This window comes from Rhinopithecus roxellana, chromosome 9 (genome assembly GCF_007565055.1).
Source record: "Rhinopithecus roxellana isolate Shanxi Qingling chromosome 9, ASM756505v1, whole genome shotgun sequence".
In the NCBI taxonomy this organism is placed as follows: Eukaryota; Metazoa; Chordata; class Mammalia; order Primates; family Cercopithecidae; genus Rhinopithecus; species Rhinopithecus roxellana.
This window is the reverse complement of record NC_044557.1, coordinates 14,076,121-14,083,274: the sequence shown is the minus strand read 5'-3', so window position 1 is coordinate 14,083,274 and position 7,154 is coordinate 14,076,121. Positions and strand designations below refer to the sequence as shown.

Sequence of the window (7,154 nt, the reverse complement as noted above, 5' to 3'; positions counted from 1 at the left end):
TTTCAATATAACTTTGTAAAATTTATTAAACTGTCTTTACAATACTTTGTGCATATGTATGTATATATACACACATGTATATGTCATATGTATACACACACAAATATATGTTGTAATAAAAGTTGTGGGAGGCAGAGGCAGGTGGATCACGACATCAGGAGATCGAGACCATCCTGGCTAACACGGTGAAACCCCATCTCTACTAAAAATACAAAAAACTAGCCAGGCGTGGTGGCAGGTACCTGTGGTCCCAGCTACTCAGGAGGCTGAGGCAGGAGAATGGGTGTGAACCTGGGAGGTGGAGCTTGCAGTGAGCTGTGACGACACCACTGCACTCCAGTCTGGACAACAAAGTGAGACTCTGTCTCCAAAAAAAAAAAAAAAAATATTTGTTTCTAATTATATACATATAGGATTTTCGTAAATCTTAACTTGCTTTTAAGCTATCACTTTGTCTCTCTCCTATTTGTCTTTCTGTTTTTTGCATTTATCCTTCAAATTACTGTGCTAAGTCTTCCATCTACATTGTGGTATTAATCATTCAGTGCTTTCTAATGATCAGTAACGAACTTTTAAATTCAGTATTTGGCTTTTTTTTTCTTTTCCTGCCTTCTGAATCTTGAAACCTTTCTTGATTACTTTACTTCTTTTTCCAGAATTCTGTGTGAATAAAGCTTACTCTGCCAGATATTCTGTTAAGCAGGAAATAAGTATCACTAAATAACAGAAAATGCACTAACTAAATCAGCATAGGAGTGTGGTCAAACATTTTAGAAATGGTGGAGAAATAGAAATTGCTGCAATTGGCTTAAAACGCTTTTCTTTGTCCTCTCAGTCCTCACGACCTCTGTGATTGTCCTCATACCTGTGCAACACGGTCTTGCCTCAGGGCCTTGGCCCTGCACTGACCTCCTAGGGAAGGTGGTGCCCCCAAGGATCTTCAGGGCACCCTCACTCATCTCCTAAGGCCTCTGAGAAAAGTCAGCTTCCACCCACACCTGACAGAATGGATCTCCTCACCTGCTTCTTCCTCCCTGAGTTCAGCATTCTTCATCACATATATTCTGATAGTGGTTTTTATTTGTTAACCCTCTCTAACTCCCTTTAGCATCATTAATGCAGGTATTTCCTCCTGTTCATTCATCACAGTAAGCTCACTGCTCAGAATGGTGCCATTGAACTATTTAGACGGGTCTCAATCAATGTCTTTTGAACTCATGGAATATTGGTTGAATGTTGATTCCTTAATATGAACTTTGTCAATTGCATGTGGAGGTGAAATATTGTATTACTACATTGAAATATCCATAAAATGAGAATTGGATTATATTAAAAGGAAGAATAAAGAGAAATAATAATTGGGTGTGTTTCAATTCTAGGAATGAAAATATATCATTAAAAAAACCCAGTTAATAAAGGCTTTGTGGAAGAGAGAAAGTTTAAGAAGCAATATGCCGGGTAAATTAAAGTAGTATTTGCATCAAAGAGTACTAATATACAAGAAAATCTTATTTTTATCTGGCATATGATAAAGAACAAGTAATGTTGTCATTTCTGAATATTACTTCATCTTAGTGATTCATATTACATTCAATCATTAGCTCATAAATACACATAAATTCCCATTCAGAGAGATGTGAATGGATGATATGTTAACTTTGTTTTACACCTGAGCAAATTAAAAGAGAGAATAGAAATGACATAGCCAAGGTCAAACAACAATTTATCATTGAACTTGAAGTAGGATCCAGAAATTCCAATTTTTCTGAATTGTCACATCATCCTTAATGGCATATACTCATTCTTTCTGTATTGTAGACTTTGTCTGCCAATAATTTATTTTTATTTACGTGTTTACAAAAATGCCATCAACATATAGTTAAGACCAAGCATTTCTTTGGATTTAGTCACAATTTTTAAATTATTCAATTAGAATTGGTGGCTCATACTTCTCTAAAATTAAGTTTAACATTCGTTGACTTTTCAATCATTTTAAAATTCATGGATATCTTTCAACTTATTCTTCAAAGAAAATTTTAGGTAAAGAAGCTCATGAATTGAACTTGAAATCTCACAACAGCTTCCAAAGTGAGGAAGGGCATATAGTATTTTGAGATTAAAAGAAGAGGGAACTTGCTCAAGGTCATGAAAGCAGTAGTCAGGCCAGTATTTGGTTCCTATACTGAATGATTCCAAACTTCTTGACTTTTTATCTTCTTGTGCTTTTCCTTAGAAGAGATTGCATACCCCAGCCTAGAGAATATTCAAGTCCAACTAAAATGGCGCTAACAAATTACTCCAGTATGGTCACATTTGGACAAGATGCCTGGAGTATCTTTTCATGCAAGGAAGCAAGAAAATACTTAAAAAATGGGCCAGGTGCTGTGGCTCACGCCTGTAATAACAGCACTTTGGGAGGCCGAGGTGGGAGGATCATGAGGTAAGGAGATCGAGACCTTCCTGGCTAACACGGTGAAACCCCTATTTACTAAAAAAATGGAAAAAATTAGCCGGGTGTGATGGCAGGTGCCTGTAGTCCCAGCTACTCAGAAGGCTGAGGCAGGAGAATGTTGTGAACCAGGGAGGCGGAGCTTGCAGTGAGCCGAGATCGTGGCACTGCACTCCAGCCTGGGCAACAGAGATAGACTCTGTCTCAAAAAAAAAAAAAAAAAGAAAAAAAAAAAAAAAAAAAAAAGAAAGTACTCAAAAAATGAAAAAAAGAAAGAAAATGATGAAGGTTATGTCAAAGGGCCACAGTAGTCAACCAAGAGATGGCAAAAGAAATGGAATAAGTTAATCACCAAAATAAAAAATGTACTGTGACCAAACTATAAAATAAAATTCATATATATATACTGATATAAATAAATGATTGGATAAATAATACATGTAAGAAAGAAGACAAATTTCCTGTACAGAAGAAGTCCAAATAATTAATGTAGATGTTTTAGTTTCAAGGAGGAAGAGCATAACCCCCCATCCCTTAAGAGTAAGTATAATGGCTTTCTTCTATAGGGTATGGTATGAAAAGGATGGGATGGGGAAAAGCCACTTCACAGTGGAAAAACCTGACAAACACTACCTCAGCCAGGTGACCAAGCTCCATATATCAGTAGTAAGTCACACCAATAGTGTGTACTCTTGAGATAACAAAATGAGAATGACATTCTACCTCAAATGTTTTGTTTCTGTGAACCAAACCCCTAACTCTGGTCCAATCATGAGAAAAAAATCAGACAAATCCCAGTTGAAGGACAAAATACCTCACCAGTACTTCTCAGAATTATCATTGTCAATGTCAGCTTAAACAAGGAAAGTCTGAGAAACTGTCATGACACATCAAAGAGGTATTTGATGATGATTCCTTGTATCAAAGAAGACAAGATAAATAAATGAGATATGGTGTCATGAATGAGATCCTGGAATAGAAAAAGCATATTAGGTAAAAACCAATACAATCTGAATAGCTGAGGCAAATGAACCCTTGTAATAAAAGATGTCAGTAATGCTGGAAACTGGATGTGCATGGGAACAATTTGTACTATCCTTGCAACATTTCTGTCTATCTGAAAGTGTTCTGAAAGGTTTTTTAGATGTTTTAGGACTTTAATGTTCTTCACATATTCAACATAAAATAGTGACAATAGATAAACAATAGGGGAAAGATTTTTCAGCAGAGTATCACTCTCATCATCAAACACTACAAAGAAAACAGTCAAGAAAACAAAGGATAAGGTAATTTAACAGAAGTGTTTGGTTTAATGGCATAATTTAAAAAAAACCAACCAATCAACTTTATCTTCTACCTATGGAAATAAGGGCAAAAATGAATCAATAACTTCTAGATCTTTTTCATAAAACAGCTTAAAAAGAGGAAGGGGAAGAGTGGGAAGCAGGTGCAAGTATTGCTAATGGAATGCTATAATGCATAAGGTCAAGGATTTAATAAATTCCAAAAGTCTCTACATGTATCAGTGATAACTGTATTATTAGAAATATAAATGCATATTAATATAAAGCATATGGTATTAACAACAGACCTTTCTAATATAAATATACATAAAGTATGTCTCTTCTCTTGTAATAACAGTATAAAGATCGATCTACAGTTTGCCTTTTGCCTGGTTTTATTAAACCACTCCTCCAGTGGTCAATGTTGACCTTGAATCAACAGCCGCTGAACCCAGGAGGTCCCACAGATATCTAGATTCAGCACCTAGAGGGCCCCATTTACCATCTATGCTGCGTGTTCCCATGACTCCAAAAATACTTCATTGCAACTTGCATTATTATATCCACAGGCCAGTTTGAAATGTACGTAAAAAAAGTAAGAGCAAAGGCAAAATAAGCTGGAATTTGTTAGAAAAGCAATGAGAAAATTTTTGAAAATGCTTCCAATTCAAGTCAGAATTAAAGTGAACATGAGTTCACACCAGCTTTGCAGAGCTGTAGATGTTTTGCTGTTGTTATTTCAATAAAGAATCTACAATAAACATATTCATTTGAGAAAAATACTGTGTGTGTTAACTTTTTGTAGCCGTCCCCAAGTTACTTTAAACTTTGTATGTTTTTCAATAACAAAGTATATCCTGGTTAGGATCTGTTCATAGCTGATGCATCTCCAAAAATTTTTCATGAAGGTGGCCAGCTGCCAAACATGTTCAATCTTGACAGCATTATACAGAGAGGCCTGGATGCCTCCCACAGACCTATGCCCTTTCATGGACCACATACTGAGTTCAAGAGCTTTGTCGAGAAATCTTTTTTCTAAAGCATCATCTCCTTTGACATTGCCAATGCAGAATGGAATATTCATCTTGCTTCTATTTTGGGGCTCCACTGGACATGCGTAGAATCCTTGAGAATTATCAATAATCTCATAAATCATTTTGGATTTGATGGAGCTAAGCTTCTCCATGGCGACGGCACCTCCACTGTTTTTAATCCACTCCAGGACCCACCCCAGATGTAGATGCTGAAACATGGAGGCGTATTATACAGAGAGCTGTTTCCAGCCTGCACCTTGTATTCCAGGACCGAGGGACACTCTCGGAGGGCAAACCCCAGTTGGTCATCACTGACAATCACCACGGTGACCCCCGCAGAGCCAACGTTCTTCTGGGCACCAGCAAAAATGACACCAAACTTGGAAACATCCACTGGCTTGGACAGGAAGTGTGAGGGCATATCACAAACCAGTACTGCTCCTTTGACATCGGGTGTAAAGTCAAACTCCACATCGTGAACCATCTCATTTGTGCAATAATACACGGAGGAGGCATCCGAGTTGAGGTTCCAGGTGCTTGGATCTGGAATTTTTGTATAATTCCCAAATTTAGAGTGAACAATATTTATAGTCCCAAATTTCTTGGCTGCTTCTGCAGCCTTTGCTGACCAAGCTCCTGTCACCACATAGGCCGCACTCTGCTACTTTCAAGCCAATCAGCTTTAAGGGGACAGCACAAAACTGGCTCGACCCACCTCCTTGCACAAAAATCACCTCGTAGTTGTCTCGAACAGCTAGCAATTCCCACACAAGAGTCTCTGCATTGTTAATAATCTTGGCAAAATCTGACGACCTGTAACTCATTTCAGGAACACTAGTGCCAATTCCTTTGTGGTCTAATAATTCCTTTTGCATCTCTAACAACACTGAGTGTGGCAGCTTGGTTGTACCCCGTCCAAAGTTGACCACTTACCTCCGGGCGACCATGCTGCGGCCGCGTTGGTGGCGAGTCAGCCAAGGAGGACTGAACATGTGAACTACGAACGTTCCCCGCCGCTCCGGTGGAGTCTCACTGTTCTGAAATTTAAAAAAGTAAAATAAAAGTGTACATAAAACACATGCTTATGTACATAATCAAACGATATTCAACAATTTATAATTTATAAATATTACCTAAATGATTTATTTTAACAACCCAATGGTGGGTGCTATCATCATTTCCATTCCATTTCCCAGATGAAAAAACTGGGTCTCAGGGTTGCTCTCTAACTGGCCCAAGATCAGAGAGCTCAGGCCACGTGTCCAGTGTTTGAAACTGTCTAGCCTGGCTCTCCCGTCTGTATCCTTCAACCATATAGTGTGCTGTTTTTGGTATATAAAACTTTTATCCAGCCTAATGTTGAATTTTCATTTTTTATTTATGAAAGTACTTTACTATTTAGAGTAAAATACATTTTAATTCTATTCATTTTATACTTAAGGAAGTTTGGCTCTAGGTTTTAAAACCATATTCTAGTTTTGTTATAAACAGGAAATGACAAACAATGAATTTGATGTCTGACAACATTCAAAAGGCTTGGAAGGAGCAGCTTATAAAGCAGCTGTTTGATTGCGCAAGGTAAAACTCATAGAACGATCCGATTCTTTCCTGGAAGATTTACTTAGGAATGAAATAATACTAGGGAAAAATAAATATGGGCAATGAAATATAAACTGGGAATCAAAATGAAAAACATAATAATTTAAACACCTTGATTTTTTAAATTGCTATATAAAAAGAAGACATTGACTAGGATGTGTGTGGGGGGAGGGAGTTTGCCTTTCTGAAACAGGACTGCCATCTCTCCCAACTGGAGGACAATGGTTTGTGAATATACAGGGCACTGACACTGATGCCATCGAGCAAAAGCTTTTCTTAAGGCATATTCACCTGGCCCATCCCTAAGTTTACAAAATATTTCGTATTCATGGTACATGGGAGATGGAAAACTGTGTTAAAATGTCAAATCTCCTCCTAAAGAGGAAAAGTTTTACAGACAAATCAAGAATGCAAACCATTTGTAAATCAGGGTTTTTTGTTTGTTTGTTGATTTGTTTTTCTATGAAGTGTCTTTCGTAACTCAATGAAGGAGAGTATTTCAGTTCCGGATGAAAAATCTGAAGCATAGTGACAGAACATAACTATTATTCATTCACTGAGAGGCAAAAGAATCATTTTTAATACAAATGTTGAGACGTGTGAAAGTAAAATCTATTCCTCTAGAAAGTATGTAGAAAAAGAGCTTATATATAACCAAAATGCATTACCGTTCTTACAATTAGTTTGAGGTTTGGTAGTTTTACAAAACAGACCTGCTTTTTGGAGGAGAAAGTGATTAAATTGTGCCTTTCTTTCTTTCTTTCTTTCTTTCTTTCTTCTTTCTCCTTT

General features: G+C 37.1%; 1 pseudogene; it reads right to left on the bottom strand.

Annotated features, from left to right (window-relative positions):
* Window positions 1–4,604: 4,604 nt before the first annotated feature.
* Window positions 4,605–5,782, bottom strand: LOC104669593 (annotated as a pseudogene).
* Window positions 5,783–7,154: the final 1,372 nt, after the last annotated feature.